This window comes from Lynx rufus, unplaced genomic scaffold (genome assembly GCF_022079265.1).
Source record: "Lynx rufus isolate CCGP_SWC_20201006 ecotype Redwood Valley unplaced genomic scaffold, mLynRuf1.p SCAF_9, whole genome shotgun sequence".
In the NCBI taxonomy this organism is placed as follows: Eukaryota; Metazoa; Chordata; class Mammalia; order Carnivora; family Felidae; genus Lynx; species Lynx rufus.
The window spans coordinates 25,285,956-25,313,407 of NW_025814897.1; the positions used below are offsets into that span (position 1 = coordinate 25,285,956).

Here is a 27,452-nt window from a genome sequence, read left to right on the forward strand (position 1 = left end):
TCTATTTCCTGAACATAGAAGTCTTCTGAAATCTTTCCTCACCTCCAGCCTGAGCTGAACCCATTCCCAGTAAGAGGGCACAAATTGGAAGAGAAGCAGGAAACAGGACAGATGCAGGAAATCAAACCATTGAGAGCACCACTCAAATAGCCTCATTTGGATGCAGCTCCCTTTGGGAGAATGCACTGATGGCATGAGGGAAGCACTGGCCCAGCTACCATGTGTTGAGGTGTAAAGTGAGTAAGCCATGCTTGGCCTCCAGGGAAAATCTGCATCCATCAAGTGGCTTTCCACCCTGGGAGTCACAAAAATGAACTTCAAAATAGCCGCTATAATCAAGTTGTATGGGTGGAGTATTCCCCGGCCAACTCCAGGAAGTTCCCTATCCAGAGCTATTCATTAGGCTGGGGCTGTGCAAATAATTAGTCTCCTACTTGCTCTACAACCCTGCTAGGCTGAGAGCCCAGCCGATGAGTCCAGGTGGGACCATTAGGCCACATTTGGGCAGGCGGCTCAGACATCACCATGGAAACAGGAGGCTTTATTTATTTCACTAAAAAGGACGAAACAACACACGCTGTCCTTTAGACAATAGGATCATGTCATCTGAGGCCTCCGTGCCCAGGTGACAAGACTGGCCCCCAACTTCTCTCTGCTGGGCCTCCCCACGCACATTCTGGAGGAGGTGAGCCCAGCAGGCTGCTCTAGGCCAGGCAATCTGAGGCTGACGATGTGTCACTGCAAAGCCGCCCTTGCAGATGTTTCCTGGGCTGAGCCTGAACAAGGCTGAGAGCAGAGATTTTGGCAGCAGGAGGCAATGGGTGGCGGCCCTGAACTCTGAGTCTTGATAGCCCTCCTGAAAATTATAAGCCAGGTGCAGGGGAGATAAAAATGCCCTGCAGCAAAGGATCCTAAAAAAGTTCTTGTTATTTTAATTAATAAAAGGACTTACAAGTTGGAAAGAAGTGCCACCTTCATGATCGATGACGACTGGCCCTTTTGTTGACTGGCCCCGAGGAGATCTCGAGGAAAACAAAACATACGACTTCCTCTCCTCTCGTCCTTCATTCATGATCCAAGTTCCTGCCCTACCTTCTTCAGGAAGCTTCCTTCAGTGACTCTGGTTTCCCTAGAACTCTCTTTTCTCTGAATTTCAACAGCATGTGTCACAGCAACAGTAGTAGCAATGGCTCATGCTGAATGAGTGTCTGCTCTGTACCGGGCGTCACTCTAAGCGGGGTACGTGAATCACCATAATCTCTCCTCACAACAACCTCAGGTGGTAGCTACTAATATTATCCTCACTTTATCAGTAATGACACTGAAGTATGGAGAGATTAAGTAACATGGCTATAGGTCACACAGCTAGTATGAGGCAAAGCCTGGATTGGAACCAGACATCTGACCTCAAAGCCCCAATCTACCCACTTCACTTACTCTCTCCCCTTAACGGGTTCTTTTTTTCTTTTATTTTTTTTTAATTCACCAAATATTCTGGAATATCCAACATGGCAAGGTATTTGACTAGAGATCGTGTGAGAAGTGACGGTGGACACAAAACAGTCTGAAACATGTACCCAAGGTCTTCAAAATGTGCAAGCACATATAATACATTCCCAAATGAGAATATTATGGGAAGAGGAGATCCCGTCGTAAGTCATGGTTACCATAGGAAATCTGTTACAGGCTTTAGGAATAACCCACCACTTAAACAGAGTTTTGAGGGGGAATAAAGCCAAAAGAGAAAGCGTTTCTGACAGGAACATGTTCAAGCAAAGCAGAGCAGAATGCATGTTTGTAGACGGTGACTGTCTAGATTGATAAGAATGACACACATATGAGTGGAATCCTGGGTGATAAGGACAAAATTGGTAGGTTATGGCCCGAAAATGAATATTACCTAGTTTAGGGTTTATTTGTAGATAAAAAGAAGTCAGTGAAGGTATGTGTTTGAGCAATGGAATGGTGCAAAAAGAGTAGGCTTTGGAAAGAGTCATCTGCAGTATGCGGGAGGATTAAGATGAAAATGAGAGAAGAAATAAGGGATGAGCTGGGTGACTATCACAGAGCAGGCAAAAGATAATGATAAGTTAAGCCAGAATGAGATAGCAAAGGGAGTGGAGGTTAGAACTGATGGGAAACCCACAGGGGAAGTTGAATCAAAAGACCTGTTGACGTGTTGTACATGTAGGGGCCCCTGGAGGGGGACAGTACCCAACTAGGGACTGGAGGAGTATTGAGGCATTAAAAGAAAAGGAAAAGTTATGAGGATGACACGGTTGGTGGACAAGAGGGGAAGGTTTATGTAAACGGTCTCAGAGAGCATGAGTTTGAGATACACGTAAGTACATAAAGCAGAAAGTTGAAAATCTTAGAACACAGCTTAAGAGAGATTTCAAATGTCCTGAAAGAGATTCAAGCATCATCCACAGAGTGACGACAGTTGTAATAGAAGGCAAAGATGAAATTGGCATGAAACGGGTACAGAATTTGCAGTAGATTTTTTTTATTATAGAAAGGAAAATAACACAGGCTCTAAGCTCCCTGAAGGTACATTTCCCCGATGTAGATCTAGTGCATTAGACTTCAACTTGGTACAGAAGAGCCTAAAAGAGGAAAGGAACAAAGATTTATAGACTCGGGGTGATTTAGAAAATTAACCTGTTTGGATGATTGGGAAAACTTTGAATTCTGCCCTGTATAAAATACAAACAGACAAACTAATCTAATGTGTTGTTTTCCAGAAAGAGTATTGGGAGCATCCAAATTAGATCTAGAATCTCTTCTTATGGTGGTGGCTTCCAGATTCAGAATTATGGTAGCTTCGAGGCCACAAAACCACAGAACTGAATAATGATGGGCTTCATGTATGTTTTCCTCTCTAAGCCCTTGGCGGTTTTCAGCTCCAAAATGTCAGCCCTTCCAGCATGGTAGACATGTCGTGCTCCCCATCTCCATGTTCATCCATAAAATGGGGACAGAATTCTCAGCTTCCACACTGCAAGGAAACATCTTGTCAGACTCCTTGCAGAAGAATTTTAGATATTTTTCTAAATAGTAGAGTAATTATTAGATGATGCATTTACTATTTTTTAAATCCCTTTTATCCCAGGAATCACTTCTAAGAATTGTTTGGCCCAGTTTACAGATTAAAGAGGATAGATTCTGAACTAGGACTGCGGCCAGATTTCTCCAAGTCAAAGATAATTAAGTAGGAAGATTGTGTATACACTTGAGATTGGTGGATATCTAACAATGGCCAAGAGTACACTCTGAGCCATGCAGCACTCCAGTCACGGAATTTCCATCTGAATTTTCAGGTCAGCTCTCTAAGATATATTTGGGGCAACAAGATGACTGTGCAGTGGTTTTTCTCTGGTGGTTCTGTGTAGATTGAGGGATGGTTGAGGAGATAAACAAGGAGACAGTGTTACCACAGATACCTAAATTTGTTTTTTTTCTCATCAAAAGATATTCACCACATACTGGTTCTTTTTATCTCTTTGCTGGTCCTTATCAAAGGCATTGACAGGCACCCTCACCTAATTCTGAAATCAAACTTCTGAAAATTTAAAATAAAAAAAATCAAAAGGATTTAATACACCATTTCATCTTTTCACCTCTTTCTGTTATTGTCTTTACATTTCCTGTTTCCCTGCATATGATGATATTGCCTCACCTCAGCCTTATCTGCCAGGGGAAATGTTGAAATGTGCTATTTCTTGGGTCCTGACACACTGATAGAGATTAGCTTCATTGGTTTTATTTTTCAGATCCAAAGTGATATCAAAAGGCTTCACTAAGATCACCCAGCAACTGAAGAACTAGGGCGGGAAGTAAAATTCACAGCTACCATATCCCGGAGCATGGAGTATGAGAAAACAGAAGACCATCACTTCATCATCCTTAGCTTCAATAAGCAACTAGATTAAAGGATTGGAAATGATAATAATGGGATAATTTTTAAAATTAAGTTAAATGGCAAAAGCTGGAATTGGGTTTATTGTGTCTTCAGAAGATTATCTACCTCCATTCCGATCTAACCAACATGTCCACACTTCTACACATCCACACCTCCTCCTCTGTTAGGAGCATGGAGTCAGCCTGAACACGTTGCCCCCATTCCCGTCCTTCATGTCTGATCAATTTTTGTCATTAATGGACCCATGTTCAGTTTTGCCCCCTCAAAAACACACAGACACAAACATAACTATCTATCCACCCATTTATCATGTCAAAACCATTAACACCGAAGGGGAATTCTGATCCAGAGAAGGGGTACTTTATATATTTATGGTACATTACAATTACATGATGCAGAATTATTGTTAAAATTCAGTAGTGAAGTTGAATATTTTTAACTTGGGGCACGTTTTATTAAAGATACACATGCCTATGAGTAAACGAAAGAGAAACTGTTCTTCCACAAGAATGTTTGAAATTCTTTCAACTTGCATTTTGCATTGGAGACCCAGGTTTCAATCCATACTTTGGGGTGAAGACTCCTATAATCGAGTCATGGAATCGTGTTTGCATTAACAATCAATAATCCTACCTAAGGTAAAAAGAAATTGAATTTTTCTCATTGTTCTTCAGGGCTAAAAGATGTGAAGAATGCACATGGCATAACTTATATTTCCTACATAGTAAATACCCAAGAACCACACTGAAATCCAATGTTGGGTTGCTTCCACTTTATGGTAAGAAGCCACCAAAGGCCAGAAAGAGCATCACCCAATTCATATTCCACTTCCAGTCATAGTACAAATGATCACACATCCACACCCACATGTACTCTCACATACTCTCAATTGAGAGTGGTGAGTCAGGAGCTGTAACTTTGCAGCCAACCTGCCAACAAGAATGATGTTTTAGGAATCCAGCAGCTTTTATTAGCATAGGAGTTATGGCCTTATAGACCAAGGGTTGGGCTAAGCCAGAAACACACCCTGTTGTTATCTCAGGATACTTACTGCAAGAGAAGGTCACCATGGAAAATGCATTTATGACAGAGATGTGGCAGAATGTGACATCACCCGTGTGCTTAAACCTTCACCTATGCCTGGAAACACCAGACCACACAGAACAGGTTTACCTCAACATGTGAAGGCCTCTATTCAACTGAAGGGGAGCCTAGGGACCTTGAAAGTGTGGGCGGAGCCTAAGAGAATGGAAAAATTGACCTGTCACTCTTGAATTCTCAGAACATAACTATAAATACCCTCGGGGCTTACTTGGGAGAAGAATGTGTATAAGTTAATGAGTGTATAGTTTGTGGATCTAAAGCAAAGAGTGTGAATCAGATCTCATCCAAGTGTGCTAACAAAGGCCGGACATACGTCCCTAGAATCTGCATGGTCTCAGTGCTGGAGGAGACATCATCCAACCAGGAAGGATGCTTCTTGTCAGGATGAAAACACTTGTCTTAAGTGTAGAAGACAAGGGTTGTGACTCCATACTTTGCACTCTCCATAAGCCATTTCTCACTTCTGTGCTCACTTTCCTATACATAGATAGGCAGACTGAACTAGCTGATTTTCAAAATTCTTTCTAGTGTGGAACGTTTGTAGCTCTAAGTCCCTAGGTCCAGCCATGAAGATAAGACTCCAGTATTCTATGTTCCATGTTCCAATGTTCTCCAATATTTTAAGTTCAATCCTGGCTTCTCCATCCTCAGGGGAAACAGACAGATACCTACTATCTTATCTTTTTCCTTTGATGTGATTTTTATTTATTCAACCATCTCCATTCAGCAAACACATAGTCAAATGCAAGGCACCATGATAGATACGGGAATTACTGTACCCAACTAAAAATCCTCCATGGCCTCTCATATGTGTTTTTTACTTGGAGCCTCATAATAAGCCTGTGAATATAGGCACATCGGGCATGCCTATTCCCGCTTTGATAATGAGGATACTAGGAACTGGTGAGAACAGATGATTTAACAGTGATCACATATCTAAAAATTATGAGAGATGGAGCCAATAATCATATTTTTTAACTCTTGGACTCATCTCTGATCTAACATTCCACACAGCCTCACCAAAGTAATATTCTACATTTTTAATTGAACATTATACTATATAGAACACTCTTCAAACAAAAATATCTGTTTATCTTCACAAAAGCCCCCAAGTATCTATGAGAATGAGGCCCAGTCAACATAACCATGCATGAAATAAAGACTTGAGACCATGTTATGGTTAATTCAGGTACTGTCAGCTACAAACTTACCTGAATTTCCACAGGCTGAAAACAAGGAAGATTATCAATCACTTCATTCTTAAAATATATCAGGCAGCCACTGTGCTATATTCTTAACATGTATCTTTTTTAAATGCCTACAAGTGGCCCCCAAAGTAGGCATTATCACTTGACAGATGAGAAAAAATTGAGGCATAGATAAGTAATATGCACAAGGTCACACAACAACAGAAATGAAACTCTAACCCAAGGACATCTGACTGCAAAGTTGAATCTCTCCCACAGTTCATAGGGAGAGTCTTTGGTTCCAAACTGATAACCTCTGTTCCAGGTCACATTAAAACACTCATTTGGCCTCCATCCTTCAAGAGGCAGTGATACTGAAGAAGTCCCTAATCCAGCGACACCTGGATGGGAAGTATGGAGAGGTGAAATTTGGGGGAAAAGCACCTTTAGAAAGAAAATAATCAAATAAATTGGGTGATAAGGATGCCAGGATCAGTAAAATCCCTGCCACAGTCTTACAGAAAGAAGATAGCAAACAGTGGTTGGTATTCATTCTTGAATCTATTGCACAGACTCCTTTACTGGCAAACTCATCTTCAGCAAAATGATACTAGCCAGTCACATTTTTAAGAGTTTTCAAGAGGCTGGACATTTCCTAGCTATAAGAGTCAGGATGATTAGGTTATGCTGAAAGAAGAAATTAACCTAAAAATCTCACTGATACTACAAGAGCAATGATGGAGTTTTATTTCTAACTATGCAGAATTTGCTGCAGCTCCAGTAGCCCTCCAGGGCAAGTCTCTTCCATGAGGTATATTAGGCTCCAATCTACTTCTCCAATATGGCCTCCAGGTTACCAGAACAAAGGAGGAGAAAGCCACAGGGTCAAGTGTTCTCCCTTAAATGCTTCAACCCATAAGTAACATGTGCCACTTCCACTCACAATCCAGTTTTCAGAAATAGTCACATGACCTCCCTTGACACATGGAGAAATTTGGGGAGTACATGGATATTCAAGAAGTTCTAAATATCTCTGCCAAACTACTTTTCAAGGACAGGAAAGCCCATCCCCAGTCATAATGAGAATGGGTATTTTTCCTCTTCAAAAGGCACTCTTTACCCCCCTCCATCCTACTCTGTGCCCTGGAAAAGTGAATCATACACACTGCACCAAATGGTCACCTGCTCTTTGACTTCCTCTTGTGTTTGGTCAATAGAGAGTGCTTTGAGGTCAAGGTAATGATTCCTTTTTATTCCCGTGGCATCACTGGAAGTGGGGCTGAGATTCCACCATTCTCCACTTTAACTCTCTCTTTCTGGGTTCCAGAAACCACTCCTACCCCATCCCTGCAGGGAGGTCAACAGCCTACTCTTACAAAGCTAGAAGTATTACACCATTGCTTGCGCTTTCCTCACAGTCTGTGTCTCTACTATACTCTAATTGCTCAATTTAAGTGCTCTCTCTGTTTCCTGCTGAGATCCTGACTGATACAAGGGAGCTCTGAAAAAGATTATAATTTTAACTATTGAGAAGAGTCTTTATTATACTTACCATTGAATTAGAAATGTGTCAACCTTTAAAAGAATCTACTTACAGTGAGCTCATAAATTGGTGTTCTTTCTCCATTTCCACCTATTCTCAACATCATCAGAAAAGTTGCTTATTTTTTTTCTGATTATCCATGTCTTTATAATCTTCTAGTGGCTCCCCATTACCACAGAAATGCATCAACATCTTTAGCCCACATGTCAATACCCTCCATGAATCAGTCAATTTTCAGCTCACTTTGGGTATATTATACTCAATTTTCTAGACCAGAAGTTGGCAAACTCCAATCCATGGACCAAACCAGGCACTTTGGTAAATACAGTTCTACTGAAACAAGCCACACTAGTTCATTTACATATCGTCTATGGCTGCTTTCACAGCACAATAGCAGAGTTGAATAGTTGAGACAGAGACTATATGGCCTGCAAGCCTAAATATTTACCATCTCTTCCTCTGTAGGCAAGGTTTACCTACACTTTCTGATACCCCCAGTATCCGCATAAACATTCACAGATGCTGTTCTTTAGCCTACAATGAAAAATGTCTCTAGCGCCAACACCACCTACAAACATTAGGCTCAGGTGTAGTCTTTGATCTCACCTCTTCCATCAAGTTTCCCAATGATTTCAGCTAGATTACCACAGTAGCTTATTTGCACCTCTACTTATCATTTACTCTGTGTATTAGTAAGAGTTCCCCAGAGAAAAAGAACCAGTAGGATATGGGTAAATATGTATATAAGAAGAGAGTTATTTGTGGAGAACAAAATGATGGTTACCAGGGGATGGGTAAAATAGGTGATGGGGATTAAGACTACACCTACAGGGGTGTATGACTAGGTGGCTCAGTCAGTTAAGAGTCTGACTTCGGCTCAGGTCATGATCTCACAGTTCATGGGTTCGAGCCCCACGTCAGGCTCTGTGCTGAGAGCTCAGAGCCCGGAAACTGTTTCAGTTTCTGTGTCTCCCTCTCTCTCTGCCCCTCCCCCTCTTGCGTTCTGTCTGTCCCTCTCAAAAATAAATAAATATTAAAAAAAAACTCTTTTAGAAAGTACACCTACAATGATGAGCACAGAGTAATGTGTACCTAATTGTTGAATTGCTATATTGTGTACCTAAAACTAATACAACACTGTATGTTAATTATCCTGGAATTAAAATAGACTAAAGAAAAAAAAAAAGAAAGAGAGAAAGAGTGGAGAGAGAGAGAGAGAGGAAAGAAGGAAGTAAAGAAGGAAGGAAGATTTATTATAGGAATTGGCTCGTACAATTATGGAGGCCGAAACTCCCATGGTCTGCCATCTGTAGGCTGCAGACCCTGGAGAACCAGTGATGTAATTCAATCCAAATTCAAAGGCCTGAGAACCAGAGTAGCCAATAGTTTAGTCAGAGTCCAAAGACCCAGGAACAAGGAAGACCAATGTCCAAGGGTAGGAGGAGATAGAGGTAACAGCTAACGCAGAGACAAAATTTATCCTTCTCCACATTTTTTACTCTATTTAGGCCTGAAACTGACTGGTTATTAGCCATCTGTACTGGTGAAGGTGATATTCTTTACTCAGCCTACCATTTTTATGATAATCTTTTCTGGAGACATCCCCACAGACATGTCCAGAAAGAATATTTTACCAGATATCCGCACATCCCTTAGTCCAATCAAGTTGCCACATAAAATTAATCATTACAAATCCTCCCTTGTTAACTTGGCACCCATATTCATCTCCTACCTACTTGCCAAATAAAGACAATAACAAGGCTACAATTCTGCCTAACATGATCCAACTTTCCTGTGTACAACCAAAAACAGATTAATCCATTCTCCAGATGAGGAGGTGAAGTTCTTGAATGATGTTTACTTTTTTCCTGATATTCCATAACTTGAGTACTACGATGTAAAATTAACGGCACTTAAATACTAATATAAAGTCAATACACCTATGTTACATGACAGAGAAATAAGAGAGGAAAGAAAACCAAGATATTTGCTTAACATGTGTGTACATAAACACACAAACATACTCATAACAATATAAGAAGGAAATACTCATGACAATTACAGTCCTCATTTCTGCAACCAGTCTCCTGTTTGTAGCTGGTGTTTATAGCTATATTCCACTACCTAATCTGCATTCCCTTTGCCTTTAGCAAGCACCTCAGCTTGTTGTGGTTCTTTATCTGGCAGAGTGACCCAAACCTTCATTCCTGAAGGGACTTGGCCATTCATAGTCCTGCCAGGATTAAGTTGTTGTAGTTTTCCACTGGCCTTAATCACAGAGCGTGGTGAAACCCTATGAAATGTCTTGCATTCCAGACGTACTCTTCCTTATCCCCAGTGTACAGTAGTAGGCCAAATTTCCCTTGGTAGTTTGGATCAGTCACCCCAGCCAACACTGTGACTCCTTTTTTTGCCTGTTGATTCAGAGGCACGAGGAGCCCCCAAAATGACCAGGTGGCAGTCTTAACCTCCAGTTCCCTGGACACTGTTATGTCTCCTGATGGGAGCAGTCCTCCCTCTGGAGCTAAGACCTCTAGGCTAGCAGGGCATAAAGTCACAAGAACAAGAAGCAAAAGTTTGGCTAGTAGGTCACTAGGGATAATAGTGAATGGCACCCCACCCATTTCTGTTCCTCAGTTCCTGGACCACTGAATCCTGGTTTTCCATATACCGGATGCTGCTTCAAAGCACACTAGGTTATACCTTCTAATGGAATTGGTGGTTTTTATGGCTGCTTCTTCTCAGTAGATTTGAAAGAAACTTGAAGACAAGAATTGCATTTTCAGTATCTTTATATCTTCTTTGATACTTACATACTGCCTGGAACACTTTCTGTGTCGGGTTACTGCGTTTTGAGTGAATGGATGCCAACAGCAGGCAGAAGTATCAATGGCTCCTGGAATCAGGAGGGGAGGGGGAGGGGAATTGACGGAAAGTGGTCAAAAGGCACAAATTTACAGTTATAGTCTCAATAAGTACTGGAGACACAAGGTACAACAAGATGAGGATAGCTAACACTGCTACGGAATACGTAGGAAAAATGTCAAGAGAGCAGATCCTAAGAGTTCTTGACACGAGGAAACTTATTTTTCTTCTCATTTTATTGTATGTATATGAGACAATGGATGTCAACTAAACCTATTGCGGTAATAATTTCACTATACATGTAAGTCACACTGTCATGCTGTGCATCTTAAACTTGCACGGCGACGTATGTCATTTTTCAACAGAAGATTTAAAAAGGTAACATGATCATGGGGCATAAAGATGCGTACAGAAATTGTCATCATTTGATCACTCAGGAATCTGAGGAAAGACAGAGATAAATGTGGATACCGGTCTTCGATACAGTAGGGTCGCCTGTGTGAACACTGATCACCAGCTCTTCCCACCTGCATCAGGGAAAAGACAAGGGAAACCTATATTTCCACAGAAGCAAAAAGAATTTATATTAATGTTGCAAAATAACACCGAGGCACCGAGGGGTTGTGTGAGTTGGAATCAGTTAGCAAACAGTAGGTAATATCATGGGATGCCCCAACATATTTAAGTACACCTCACATCATTGTCATTATCAGCCTTATAAATAATAACCAGTGTTTTTCTTCCACAAATATAGTTCACTGGGGCTTTTGATGCACTTTAACATCCATTTATTCCTTTAAATATCAGAACAATTCCTGGTTGAAATACGACCCTGTTTTAGTGTTGGGAAACACACAGAAAAGCCCATGAAGATACACTCTGAACATGTGCTCTCTGGCTTTCAACTATGACAACAAAAAGTTCATGCAATAAAAAATGGGCTGTGGGTATAGGTAGGAACTTCTTGTCCATTCTGTTCTTAAGTTATTCGTAGCAATAAACAGCACTCATTTTCTGAACACACACACACACACACAAAAATTCTGGACCGTTGAATACTGAACAAAAAAACCCTGCAGACACCTCTTCTCGTCAATCAATTCAATTGAAGCCAACATGTTTCTGAGGGAAAACCAATACGATACAGAGGACGTAGAGTATTAATAGAGTCATTTACCTGATTCAAATCTGAATTCATTCCAAATGTCCTTATTTTTCCCATTGCAAGTCCATTTGTGAAGAATTGTCTATCTCCTTTTCCCTTCCCAATGACTACATCCAGGTTAAGAGAAATAAATACATGGCAGAAAGATGTATAACAGGATAAAATTTGGGGCTATTACCACAGGTTGTTTCCCATTGCTCTCTCTTGTACCTATTACCGTCTCCAATTTCCATTGTCTTCATTACGACTCTGCCAGTGGTAATAACTTTATATACTATCCTGTGGAGAGAAGTTGGTCCAGACACTACACTTGAAACTCAAGATGTTATACTTGAAAATCTGCCCTTAAATCTCCTCTCTGTGATAAAAGTATTGAAAGTCAAAGCTTTCAAATACATAAACCAGTGTTTTGAGAAATGGGGGGGGGACGCAGAAAAGAATGCATTATGATCTAAAAACATTTTTCTCACTCAAAAGAAGATAAAAGTCTGACCACAGGTAGGAAGAGGAGAATCAGAGAAACGTGACTAGAATTTCAGTATTTGCTGTTCTCTGAAAAGGACCCTTACTTTTTGCAACAACCCCAAGGGAGAGGATGAAGGGAGCAGACTTTCCAGAAGAAACTTCGAATCTGTCTATTAGAGGTGATGCAGGGGCAATTTCAAAGCAGAAAGCGTGACTGCCTAGCTTCCCAGGGTTATAGCCCTAATGAGTTGCAAGACATAAAAAGAACCCCATTATTGGGACCTCAGCTACAGAGTACCCATTCCTGAGTGGATTAGTCAATGACAGCCTCCTATATAGGGCCCAAAGCTAAGCCTAACCCCAGTGAGCAGAGATGGTGGTTATCCAGAGAGCTCATGAAGTCCCCACCCCATTTGGAAAATTCCACCCATCCTTCCCTTTGCCCAACAACTAGAGTTCCCTGGCAATTAGCTAGTTCAAAGCCCTCTCTCTTCCTGGACACACTTTATCAGAGAATCCATGAAGAAGCAGTGATCTTCAGCAGCAAGATCCCAGAAACATCTGGGTTGCATCCCGAGCTGTCAATCTTGCTAACTTATGAATAACGGAGAGGAATGGCTAAAAAACTGGATAAGAAGGTTATCAGCTCCTCTTCCCTCCCTAGCATCTTTCTGATGGCCTTGATTGATGCCAGATTGCCTGGCAAGGAATAAAAGTGCTATTTTTAGTTGGCTCTGACTGTGAGGGACTTTTATTTCTGCTTGTGAACCTTTATAAATATTTAAGAGAAAGAAAAAGCATGAATGGAAGAACATGTGGTCTCACGGATATCCATCAAAGCTGTCTGTAGAAATTATAGATATGTATGTGTGTGTAGCTGGAGAGCCGTCTGGAGGTACAGAGCTGCATGTGTATGAATAAAAGAAAACTCCCAAGGCCTTGGAGAGAACTTCAAAGTTAAGAGGAAATCAAGGCTAATAAGGTGCACACTCTGAACTCTTTATTCAGCTGCCTTCACTACCTTCAGCCTGTTTTCCAGTCATAGACCAGGCGTGCTTACCTTCTTCCTCCTAAAAAAAGGAGAAAGGCTGGGTGTGAGAGGAGATCAGAAAATTGGGTTCGAGTTCTGGGTCCGCATCGTGCATTTGCCTGGATGAGCAAAACATTTCACCAGGCGGATCTCAGAATCCCTATATGTAATACGAGGGTAGGGCTAACTTCCAAATCGGAACCTGTACTTGTGAAGCAGTCTTCTTCCTTCTTATGACCTTTATCCAAATTGTTTCTGAAAAATCTGAAATGTCCTGCCTTTTGTGTTCTGCTATGGCACATTAAAAATTCAATTCAACAGGCATTTCCTGAGTGTCTGCTACACCAAAAGCTCAGTCCTGGCCTGTGGGAGAAAGGAAACTCAGGGGAGGATCGTGTTCTCTGGCAGAACAGTGCAGAAAGTTCTTTTTGGTTCCCTCAGATACAACTTCAAAAGGAGCAGTTCCCTTTAGGCGAGAAAAGTCTTCGTATTCCTTCTTTCGGGGAAAGTACTCCAGTGGATTCCAGTTTTAGTCAAGATTTTGCCCACCCTTTCTGTCTCAACGCAACTCCTAATTACATGCCCTACAGGGCCAGAAAGTACACACACACGCACGCACACACACACATATATCCAAAGATTCCATCAGTAGTATTTGCTGAGCACCTACTAAGCTAAGCGCTGAGATTACAGCATCAAAGGAGCAGGACCCACTAGTCCCACTGTTGTGGAATTTACACCATAGCTGGAAATACAGACATTAAAAAGTAATTATAAACTTTATACATAAGCACAGGGTGCCATGTCATGGCCACCCATATAAGACATTCTAACCATCCAGGGGCGCAGAGGTGGCTCAGTCCGTTAAGCGTCTGATTTCGTCTCGGTTCGTAATCTCGCAGTTCTGGAGTTTGACCTGCTGTCAGCAGAGAGCTCATCTCGGACCCTCTGTCTCCTTCTCTCTCTGCCCCTCCCCCCCTTTCTCTTGAAGACAAATAAATAAACATTTTTGAAAAAAAAGGTTCTAACCATCCAGCATACAATGAACCCCTTTCTTGATCTTGGCACATCCCCATAGGAGGTCACAGGCAATTCTTCAAAAGCATCATCAGTATCTGAAACCAGCTCAGGAAATTCTCTCCCTACATCTTAAGCAAACCTCCTGTTGTCCTGATAGGGTAGCTCTGTGTCTCAGTTTCCTTTTTTCATCCATTCCGGGTTGAAGTATCCTGGCCGCAGGGTACCCAAACTGGCATTTCTTTAGGAAGTCAGTGCAAGCAGCCACCCCTCCACAGTTGAGGTGAGTTTTGGCAGGATACTATACCCTGCCCCTGGCCCAGCCCCAGCTCTGTAACACCACCAGCCTTCCCTTCGACCACTCGGCTTCCCAGAGCTCAGGCACCGATGGAAGAAGGCAGCACAGCAGTGAAAGAGCTATAGGTGGTGAAGTAGGGGGTGCGAGCTCAACCCTTGGGGCGGGTTGGGGGTTGGCTTTAATGTCTGACTCTTAGACTCAGTACAAAACTCTGCTCGTATGGGCATTAGGTCAGTAATTTCTGTTGAGTGCAAAGTTCTGGGAAGACAGAAAGAAAGAGATGAGTATATGAAACTCTCTGGGACCCCTTAGTACAGAATAAACTGAGACTTCCTCTTATTTAGAATATTAAAGCAGTGACAGTTTGCCCCCTGTGTATCTTGCTGGCCGTCATTCCCTTCCTCACTCACACATGAAAACTTCAATAAAGCAGCTCTGTTTGAGCCCACTCAGCCCACCCTGCGCTTGGACACCTCTGTGAGCTTCTCAAATAACTCCCACTCGCTTCCCATCCAGCTAATTCCAGCGCTGCCACCCAGATTGTGCAAATGTCACTTCCCTTGGGAATGCTTCCCTGACTGCCACCTCCCACAAAAAGAGCGAATTTCCCAGCAACAGGTTTTCGATAACACTTTACAGTTTTATTAGCATGAATTCATTCTTTCAACAGACATTTATTGGGCACCAACCACACTGTGGGTCCTGACATGGGTCTTTGGCAGAACCATCTTCTCCATTAGGCTGAACAGCTTCCGAACAGAAACCACGCCTTTTGCCTTGGGGTCATGCACACATCTAGTTCATATGAGCCACTCAATCTATGCCCGGTCAATTGATGTAAACTGATGTAAACTGTGAGTTTCTTCTTAAAGGAGTTGATGGACATGAATTGGCAGAGAGGAGATGTGAATTGATGTCTAGGGAATTAGACCCTGTGAACAAAATGGAATGAAATTTGATTACGTGGATCTCTTGCAACATCGTAATTCCATTCCAGAGTGGAAGTCTCCACTTTAGGAGAGCTAAGCTCTCGTATCCAAGCTTCCCTAAGGGATCCCAGGATGGGATATGATCTATTCCACAGGCCATGTCCTCTTTCCCCTTTTGACTTCTGATTCTTAGCATTGCAGAAATATTACTCCCAGAAATAAACTGACCTTTTGAAAAGTAACCAAAATCATGCATTCCAGCCGAGGACAATGAACTTGATGTTTAAAAAATACATTTCTGTGCCAACATAACGAACTTGTTGGCTACTACTCCATTCTCTCAGTTTTTAGATAAACATAAATGTGATTCTCAAACATTTGTTTTACTAAAAATGCTTTTTTTTCTCTACCTTAGGAAAATGCTATTGAAAATCCAGTGGGGTGGTTAAACACTACCTTGTATCAAGTCAAGATTGTGGAATTCTTGTTTCAGTTGTGTGATCGTCCTCCAATGACTTGCATCATCCAGATAGATTTGGATGTGAGTGCATGTGACAAAGTTTTAATTCCACGATGATAAATGTGGGAGTTAAAATATAAAGCCTTGCTTTGAGTCAGATTGATTCATTCATCACTAATAATAATAATGGATATTGGCACAGCAAGTGACAGTTTACCAAACTGTATTTATTGGGTTTTTTGTTATAGGATCCTCCCAACAAATTAAGGAAATGTTTTATTATTAGTACCATTGTCTATATCTTATGGCCACAAAAACTAAAATTTAGAAACATTACATGATTTACCAAAGAGCAAAAATAAGACAAGGTTTGGAAACTTGCACGGTATAGCAGAAAGTATGGTGGCTCCAGCCAGACAAAACGTGGTTTGACTTTTGGTTCCTCTATTTACCAGCTTTGTGATCTTTAACCATAAGAGCCATTACAACAAATATTTATTTAGTGCTCACCATGTGCCAGTCAACGTCCTAAGTGCTTGGCTTGTCTTGTATCGTTTAATTTTCATAAGAGTTTATAAAGTACATTCCATCATTATCCCCAGCAATGGCTGATGAAACGGACACAAAAGAATAAGGAACTTGCCCAGAATTTTCTAACTGCTAAGTGGGAAAAAACAGGATTTGAACCTAAGTAATGTGACCCCAGAGTCTAGCCTCCTAATCACTAGGAAATAGTATTTCCCTGTGAAGTTAGTTTATCTTTCTTATCATCAATTTTCTCATCTAGTAAAGAGAGGTGGGGTGCCAGCGTGGCTCAGTTGGTTAAGCATCCAACTCTTGGTTTTGGTCCAGGTTGTGATCTCATGACTCGTGAGTTCAAGCCCTGCATTGGGTTCTGTCCTGACAGCGAGGAGCCTGCTTGGGATTCTCCTCTCTCTCTTCCTCTGCCCTTTCCCAGCTCTCTCTCTCTCTCTTTTAAAATAAATTTAAAAGCTTAAAGAAATTAATATTAGAGACAGACAATGCTACCTACTTTGCAGGATTGTTAGGAAATTAGAAATAATATCCATCAGGTACCTAATAAAATTCCAGGTACATAGAGAGCTTTCACTAAATTTTCAGATTTTACTAACCCATATGATATTTTCTATGACACACTATGCCAGGATTTCTAACCTGAACCTATATATGGGTCCACAAATGAGCTACAGAGAAAGTGCAAAGGTGTGTGTGTGTGTGTGTGTGCGCGCGCACATGCATTTTTTTCTAGAGAAACTGTACTTTTCATCAGCCTCTCAAAAATATCCATGGCCCCAATAAAATAGTACCACTTTGGATTATCTTGAAACGAGCCATACATTCTCTGCCTCTATTTTTTCATATGGAAATATATTCAAATATTTTCTTCAGTCAACATCAGCAGCAGAAATGGTCAATTCGGCTTACTGTTATCCAACTTTTAATCACTGGTTATTTTTAAAATCCATTTATTTAGACGTGTATAATAGAGTTTGAGAATTTCTGCCTTCTGTATTCTCCCCTGGCTCTATTTGGGGTTGGAGAAAAGTTTTCCTAAGTACGTGTGAGTGCGTGTGTTTCCATGAGCCCTCAGGGTGAGTGATTTCTGTGAGGCAGGCTGAAGGCCTGGCCTCAATTGGCTGCCCTCCACTTATCGGAAGGCAGCGTCCATGTTTATCCTGTTCCCTAATTAATCTCATCCCGGCCAACAGCAGACTACCACCAGCAGCTGTATGCCTCCCAACATTTGGCGACCATGTGGAATGCTGGGGAATGCTTGTGGTCCTTGCCTTGTCACCGTGACTCACTGGGCTCTGCCAGGCTGATGATGAGAAGTGGGTGTCAATGGGCACGCCAGCCCTGTAGCCAAAAGAGCTTCATGGGAATGGGCACTGCCAGGGAATCCAGAACCTCACACGGTCAAAGGACAGTACAGGCATCCGATGCTGATTTGTATGAGATTTACGGCAAGTTCAAACCAGCCTAATCCTATTTTTAGTGAAGAAGTTGGTGGTGAGATCACAAAGGGCCTTACTTAATAAGTCACCCTATCTGAGAATGCACAGGGAAACAAATACTACGAACAGTGTGAAGTTGTGATCCCCCCTCCTGTTCCACGCTGTCTTTCTCACCATTTCTTGTCTTTTATTTCTGCGTCTCCGTCACCACTACTGCCCACTTCCTTCAGCTGGTTCTTTGAGAAACACAGCTGGGTTTCATGAGTTCAGTGAGTAGAACTAAATATTCCTGGGCAAAATCAAGGTATGAAACTTATGACATCTCCTTGAGTACATAGTCCATGGTCTTTGAAAGATTCTAGAGAAAGACCATAAGGTCCTCTCCAAACCCTCTTGCTCTTAGATACTTCATTAGGGCTTTGCCATTTTCAACGTTGGATGCATTTTAACATGAAAGTGTAATTGTTCACATTTATGTAGCTCCATTGACCAGAGTCTCTGATGTTATTATAATCATCTGTAAGGTATGCAAAGGAGAATTGAAGACAAGAATACTATTTTAAGTGGTATAAGGCTTTAAAGGTTTTAGACCATGATCCCTATTTTCTTACCTATGAACTAATGTAGCATTTTTAACAGGTAATGCCCCAAATTGTGAAGTATACTTTAAAGTCCAATATTAATCAGAGGAGACGGTTAATAAGCAACGCTTGGTTTATTTTGAAGCTCTAGAAAACACTTAGTGGAGGTGTGAATGAAACTTCAAATTGATGATGACTTCCCTTAACTTAAAAAAAAAAAAAAAACTCTCTTCAAATTTCCCACCTAAACTACCATTTTATCTCTCACCTTCCTTTCTCAGTCACATTTCTTGTTCTCCTCCCACACATTGCCCAAAACCTGTATGCTGGGTTCTTCTCTCAACACCTATAGAAACTAGCTTCCTACAAATGATGTATCTAAATACCATTCCCCATCTCAGAACTCCTTTCCCGCTCATTCTCTTTGAACCCTTCACAGCGATGCCTCCCCCAACTACCCTACAGATTCCTCCTTACTTTCTGTCACCCATCCTGCCACTTTTTTCCCTGCCACTTATTTTGACATTTCTATTGGCCCATTTTGTGGAAAGCTTTACTATCAGATATACTCATTATCCACTGTTGCAGCTTGTTCCTTTACCTGAGAGTACTTATTAAATGTCCAATCATGACTTGGAAGTCTGCTTCTACCAATATGGCGCAGAGACTATAAAAACCTCCCAGCTACAAAATCCCTAGAAATACCAGATAAATATATAAGAAATCATTCAGATAAGGAGAAACTACCCAGGACACATGAAAATAGGACGAAAACCAAAATCATGGGCAGGATGTTGAATAATCCTGAGGCTGTCTTTTCAAGAAAAATCCGAATTCACAATTTTGATCACCTACCACACAGCCTCCTGTGACTATGGTATGAAAACCTCAAACTTGAGATAGACTAAAGAAAGAAAGGCAAAACATCTTCCAAAGTGTTCCCTCTCATTTGTTATCTGCCTAAGCAAATGGAATCACAGATTTTTCTGCCAGTCATCTCTGCGGTTTCTGTGTTATCCTCTCTCCAGTAACCTGTAACCTGTAACCTGATACCTAGTGTACCCAGAAAAGAGTCCTGGCCCTCAGGTGTCTTTAGGGTTAGTTCCTATTAATTCTTTCCACTGGATAAGTTCGTGTGGCTGGGCTTCTCTCTTGGTTATCTCAGGCATTCTCCAAATCCTCTGATGAGGCTAAATTCCTTCTGTGTTAAGCAGGAACACTGACACTATCTAATTCTTTTTTTTTTTTTTTTAATTTTTTTTTTCAACGTTTTTTTTTTTATTTATTTTTTTGGGGACAGAGAGAGACAGAGCATGAACGGGGGAGGGGCAGAGAGAGAGGGAGACACAGAATCGGAAACAGGCTCCAGGCTCTGAGCCATCAGCCCAGAGCCCGACGCGGGGCTCGAACTCCCGGACCGCGAGATCGTGACCTGGCTGAAGTCGGACGCTTAACCGACTGCGCCACCCAGGCGCCCCAACACTATCTAATTCTTACCAGACTCTGCCTTGACGATCTTCTGTGCCACCACAGTGTGACCTCAATGATGCTGCCATGTCATTTTGAGCATCACATTTGCCTAAATTCTCTACTGGTCACACCAAACCTACAACTTCACATCCCAGTCTATAGCCCTCAGCCTGGATATTCATGCCAGCAAATATAGCAACCTGAGAAGCTTCTGCCTACATACTTTTTCCTCTTTCCTGGAAGGGAACACTTCTGACTTAAGAGGGAGACACCTTGAAATGAAACTTAAATTTTACCAACGACTGGGATTTGTGTGTGTCTGAACATGTATCTGGGGAATTGGTATATCGGGTATGGTCGTGCCTACCCAAAGTTCACGTGCATGAGAATGTGATGAGTATCTTGGGAGAACACCCATCTCAGGGAAGAAAGGGTTAGGGAGAGAATACAGGCTAAGATATAAAGCCTTGGTCATTGAAAAGAAGAAGCAACTTTGAGTTTAACACAGTATCAATTTCTATTTCTCATATACCCCTCTAAGCCCAGAGCCCTATGAAATCCTGTGTGTAAGCTGCATAGAAATGGTGTGTCTGTTACAGGGATAAAATGCAGAGAAGTGAAAGTCTTTTTTGTGCTACGATAATTACCAGGCTGAATTTCTAGTTGCCATCTTGTACGCTCAAAAGTGAAAAGAAATCTCAGGCCTAGGTTTGGTGGGAGGGTTGACTGAAAAAGATGACATTTGTCCTCACAACAATACAGTGCCCCAGAGTCCAAGAGACTGAAACTCTGGCTTCAAATTCAGCATAGAAGAAGAAGGAAGCAAAGGTCAGAGTGGCATGAGATTAAGGAAGGTCCAGGAAGAAGCAATAGTCACAAGAGTAAAATTTCAAGATATTGACTTGGTACAAGTGTTTTAGCTTCAAGGGGTTCCCAGCTCCCCACTTTCCACTCAGTAGGTCTACATCTCACTAAGATTTGCCAGCTTCACATTCCCATTGCACTCTCTACACAAAGTAGGTTATCAAGAAGAGGACTTGGTGGGGCACCTGGCTGGCTCAGTCAGTTAAGCGTCTGACTCCGGCTCAGGTCATGATCTCGCAGTTCGTGAGTTCGAGCCCCGCGTCGGGCTCTGTGCTGACAGCTTGGAGCCTGGAGCCTGCTTCGGATTCTGTGTCTCCCTCTCTCTCTGCCCCTCCCCCACTCATGCTCTGCCTGTCTGTCTGTCTGTTTCTCACACAAATAAATAAACATTTTTAAAAATTAAAAAAAAAAAAGAAGAAGAAGCTGTAGCAACTAGTGCCAAAGTACCAGGTTATGCTGTAATAAGTTAATATAACCCACAAATACTTACTACAACCCCTTCCCGTGTGTCCTGGTCAAGCAACTCAGGCTTGCTTAATTATAATTAGCTCCCATTATCAGTCTTACATCTCTTTCTCTTTCCTTTATCCTCATTTTTGTGCCATGATCAAAGGTATATTTTTCAAAGTCTCACCCCCTCCTACCTCTTAACAATATATGAATCCTCATATCCCCTGATATACCTCCTAGAAAATTAATATCACAGGTATGCGATGAAAATTACTATGATATGTTCCTCTTAATAATAACTGAATGAAATGACTGGCCTAGCTGGAAACAGAAAGAGATGATTCTAAATATACAATTCCCCTCTTAAGCAAAAGGAAATTGATCTCATGTTGAACTGTATCCACTTGACACTGACAGAATAGCTTACTATGTATTTAACATAGTAGAAATTTTGAATGGGTAACAGATGGAATCATATTGTGTCTTCTGGTCATCACTCCAGAGAATGAATGGACCCCAGTGTTTCTAAGCACCCTGGACAGTTCCTTTGCTCTCATCAGTCCTACCCCTTGCATCTTTCCATTTGAATAAATGGGTCATATTATCACTACACAGGTTTAAAAATTGTATATCAGAAAGTATCTCAGCTGTCATCTTGCACAACTTCTTTTTTGAGAAGTGAAGAAGCTTAGACCCAGGGGCCAATTACTTTGTCCAACGTCACTGCTATCTTGTCCAGAATAAAGAACAACAACAACTACAACAACTTAAGTCTCATGAGTCCTATTCTGAAAGCCTTCTCTACAACATATTGAGGTTTCCTAAGTTCTTCTTAATCATTACTTTGAAAGTAAGAGAATCCAAGAAGGTTGGGAGACTCTAAACATATTTATTTGCCAAAGTTAACATTCTCTCCTTTTCCACTCATCTTCATAATCTGAAAGTGTGGTTTGGAAGAAATCTGTGTCATTCTTTCTACCTAGTTGAGGTTAAAACTATGCCTTATTTATATATATTTTTGTTCATTTTTTTCCCATGCCTCTGTACATGGTTAGGACATGAAGGTGTCACAAAAACCAGTGTCTCCAAGGGGCATGCCCCTCATGCAGGAAATAAGAGATTACATTTCCTCTAAGACATTATCTTATATGTACATAAAATACGGTTGATTCAAAATGCTCTTAACCTAATAATAAATCTTTGAATGTTAATTGTGCCTTTATTTCCAGCACACATTTGTATCAATAACCTCATGTTTAAATCACTAGGGCCTTTTGCTACTGTTGCTTTTGTTGAAAGCTAATGCTGGAGGTGATGTGCCCATAGGAACCTCTAAAAATCCATTTTTAAGTTTATTTTTATTTATTTCAAGAGAGAGATAGAGAGAAAGCAGGGGAGGGGTAGAGAGAGAGGGAGACGTAAGCAGGCTCTGTGCCATCAGCACAGAGCCCAACGTGGGGTTCGAACTCACGAACCATGAGATCACGACCTGAGCCGAAACCAAGAATCAGATGCTTAACCGACTGAACCCCTAAAAATTCATTTTTACATAGCATTACTTACACTCATCCATTCTTTCCTTTCTGCTTTACAGGTCTATTGGCAACTTTCCTTTTCAATCAGTTTCTATTAATGAATGTTAACATATCACGTTTTAGGCTATGCTAAGATGAAATAGGGTCAAAAGAAATAAACCTTTCAACAGCCATCTTTGTTTCCTCTTTTCCTGATTTTCCTACTGCAGTAGAAGTTTTCTTCCTTTTCTTAAATGTCCTTTATCTTGACACCTTTTTCTTTTAGCCACTATACTCCTAATATATCATATTTACCAACGTAACTATTCTAGAATACATCTAATTCTTAATTCTTAAAATCTTATATATCTAGTCTCACCTTTCATCTTTTCTGATCAACTAAAGTGAAAGCCACAGCAACCTCCCCCACCTCCACCCCCCACTTAACCTTTCATATCATCTGCAGGACCAGAACTGTTGCAAGAGTTATTTCTGCTGCTAGAAAGATTATAACAATCGAGTTGCCACAGCCCTACATTTCATTTGTATCCCTCCCCACCCTATATCTAGAAATCAGACATCTAGCATTTTTTCCTTGAATATGATGTGGCTATTGTGTCATCAACAACACTCATTTTTTTTAACACCCAAGTGCCCTCCTTATTCCCCATCACTTATTCGAAAAAAAACATGGTACCTTCACGAATTTTCGTGCCATCCTTGTTCAGAAGCCATGCTCTTCTTCTCTGTATCATTCCAATTTTAGTATATGTGCCGTTGAAACAATCACATTCATACATTGTTGTATTCAAAAAGACTTTTCAGAACTCTCTCAGAAGCACAATATCACATACATTAGGGCCACAATTGTAAAACTTCTTTATATTAATTTTCTGGACATTTAGAAACATAAGCAGAGTACTTGTTCTTGGCATATCTTTTTTACGCTTATTTATTTTGAGAGAGAGAGAAAGAGTGTGTGTGTACAAGTGGGGGAGGGGCAGAGAGAGAGGGAGAAGCCCATGCAGGCTCCGTGCTGTCAGTGAAGAAGACACAGGGCTTGATCCCATGACTGTGAGATCACAACCTGAGCCAAAATCAAGAGTCGAACACTCAACTGACTGAGGCACCCAGGCACTGCCTTGGAATATCCTTATAGACTTTAATCAGTTTCTTAGCTATAGCAACCTCTAAAAGTGTCACAAATATTTTTTTGAAGACTTTATTTTTATTAAGACAGTCCTATTATTTTAAATTTTGTCCTAAACTTTCTTACTTTCTTGCAATCAATTTTCTTTTTTCTTTTTCTTCTTCTTCTTTGGTTGTGTTTTGTTTTGTTTTTTTGAGAGAGAGAGAGTGCAAGCAGTAGAGGGAAAGAGCAGATCTCAAGCAGGCTCCACGGCCAGTGTGGAGCCCAACAAGGGGCTTGATCTCACAACCGTGAGATCATGACCTGAGCCGACATCAAGAGCCGGACACTTAATCGACTGAGCTACCCAGGCGACCCCTCTTGCAATCTTTTTAAAAGTTGAATCTTTGTTTAATAAATTTGAAATTACTGGCATTGCCAGTTGACTTGTCTTTTAGACCCTGTTATGTTTTAGTAAGAAAAATCTCCAGGTGGTCAGGTGAGGCCAGACAAATACTGCTAAATAGGGAATACTCTCAATTCTAATTCTTCGTAAGGAAGCGTACAACTATTTCAGCTCAAATGTCTTCGAAGTTTCTATTTGTGGGTTTCCATCTAAATTACTTTCACTTTGTATAGGATCAAACTCTTCAAACAATATGTCTCTATTTGCCACATTAAAAATGGTGGCCAGACAACAGGCACATGAAAAGATGCTCAATGTCGCTCCTCATCAGGGAACTACAAATCAAAACCAAACTCAGATATCACCTCATGCCAGTCAGAGTGGCCAAATGAACAAATCAGGAGACTCTAGATGCTGGAGAGGATGTGGAGAAACAGGAACCCTCTTGCACTGTTGGTGGGAATGCAAATTGGTGCAGCCACTCTGGAAAGCAGTGTGGAGGTTCCTCAGAAAATTAAAAATAGACCTACCCTATGACCCAGCAATAGCACTGCTAGGAATTTACCCAAGGGATACAGGAGTACTGATGCATAGGGGCACTTGTACCCCAATGTTTATAGCAGCACTCTCAACAATAGCCAAATTATGGAAAGAGCCTAAATGTCCATCAACTGATGAATGGATAAAGAAATTGTGGTTTCTATACACAATGGAGTACTACGTGGCAATGAGAAAGAATGAAATATGGCTCTTTGTAGCAACGTGGATGGAACTGGAGAGTGTGATGCTAAGTGAAATAAGCCATACAGAGAAAGACAGATACCATATGTTTTCACTCTTATGTGGATCCTGAGAAACTTAATAGGAACCCATGGGGGAGGGGAAGGAAAAAAAAAAAGAGAGAGGTTAGAGTGGGAGAGAGCCAAAGCATAAGAGACTCTTAAAAACTGAGAACAAACTGAGGGTTGATGGGGGGTGGGAGGGAGGGGAGGGTGGGTGATGGGTATTGAGGAGGGCACCTTTTGGGATGAGCACTGGGTGTTGTATGGAAACCAATTTGACAATAAATTTCATATATTGAAAAAAAATAAAGTTTTATATAAATGGAAAAAAAAAAGTGGTGGCCAGAGGAGAGGGGGCTGGGGGCTGGGCAAAATGGGTGAAGGGTTGCTAGAGGTACTGGAACTCCAGGCATGGAAGGAATAAGTCATGGGAATGAAAGGCATTCATAGGGAATATATTAAATGATACTGTAATATCGTTGTATGGTGACAGATGGTAGCTACACATTTGACGAGCATAGCATAACGCATGGAGAAGTCGAATCACCATGTAGTACACGTGAACCTAAAGTCACATTGTGTATCACCTATACTCAGATTAAAAAAAAACTTAAGAAATAAAATAAATGTCTCATAAAATGCAAACGCTGCAAAATCATAAGTCTTCTCAACTTTATTTCCATTCTGAAAGAAAATATAAATGCATCAAATTAAAAATAAAGTTTCCATGAAAAGACTATTCCCCAAAGCCGAAATATTTCAAGGTCTTATTGAATTCAGAATGAAGGCTCACATATGTTGAATCCTCACAGCCTCGTCAGACAAGATATACCCCATGCTGGTATTCAAGATCAATTCTTCTCCTGCATTTGTATTCGTTTTCAGGATTGTCTTGCGTGAAAATTTTGTTTGTAGTGATTCCAATTTTCTAAAACCTTCAAAAACTGAAGTTGGATGGTGTGCCAATTATTGAAATTCTTTTTTTTTTTTTTTTTTTTGACTGTAGCTGACCTGCTGGACCTCTGCCTCCCACCTGTCCTACAAAGGAAGTTGGTTCCCAGGTCCTTGGCCCTGGCTGTGGCTATGCTGGCCCGGGAATTTCTGGGCCCCAGCTACCGTGAACAGCAGCAGCTATAGGCCAGTTGACAAACAGAACATCCCGAAAAATTTCAAAACAGATGTCCAAGTGATTTGGAACAAAATGCAATTAAAATCAGGTAACTCATTCACGCACAAAAAAAAAAAAGAAAGAAAGAAAAAAACAAGCTTACAGGACATGTAAGCTGACTTACATAAAGTTTTAACATTTGTAAAATATGCTCATTGACAGCAAAACATTTACCCCCTTTTTATTTTTTTTTTTGTATTCAACATCAGCTTCATAGCAAAACATTAAGTTTAATTGTTTTAGCTGTATCTATAAGAATAGTTGTAAATGTTATCAGCAATAGCTTCTATTTTTGACTATGGAATACTGTGGCTTGTTTGGATGGATGCAATCTGAATAATATGTTCGTCACTAATTCCGTGCACATTTTTATTCCACAGGTCTCTCCATTTAGTAACAAACACTGATCAGCCGGAGGGGGTGAGCCACCAAACTTTGTGCTTATATTGTCATCACAGAGTATTTCATTTTGTTTCAATATTGAACATTTTCCCAAAATGACAGTAGCATTCAAAATAATGCCAGAAATTTCACCTCTGGAAGAATGAACTTCCAGAAGATTTACTTGATTCCGTGACTGGGTGGGTGAAAAACTATTTTTGGAACCATCTTTAGGGACTTGCGATTTGAAACATATGACTCAGCCTGTTTCAGCCAGGAGTCTTTCAGAGAATTAAACTCTGATGCTCCAAGGCATCCATTGTGTGCAATGGCGTGCACATCTGCAATGGTATAGTTATGTACCATCTTTGGGAAAATTGAGAAAACAGTCTCTCAAGTCACTTTTCTGCGTTCTGTGGCTCAGCCGAGAAACTCAGTTGATCGCACTAATGTAAAACTGTCACCATTTAACTGCTACTGAATATGCTCTTCTGTAAAAGGAGCCAACACAGTAACAGTTACTACTTCAGTTCTTGTATTGTATACACAAGAAAACTCGGCATAAAAAAAGGCAGAGAAAATAATTTAGAAGAATGTTCCTTTTTTAAGTGTGCATAAAAAAGTCAAGCTTCACATTATTGTCTGTAAACACACCCTCTAGAACGGCAGAGACTAAGCCGTTGCCTTCAAGCGTGATCTTCTTAAACTACGAACTCTCTGGATGCTGGTATTTCTTCAGCAGTTTT

General features: G+C 41.0%; 1 non-coding gene across 1 annotated transcript; it reads right to left on the reverse strand.

The window, feature by feature from the left end:
• Window positions 1-23,523: 23,523 nt before the first annotated feature.
• On the reverse strand, window positions 23,524-23,630 carry LOC124506520 (U6 spliceosomal RNA). The gene has a single exon (XR_006960781.1). It is a non-coding gene; the product is annotated as a U6 spliceosomal RNA (small nuclear RNA).
• Window positions 23,631-27,452: the final 3,822 nt, after the last annotated feature.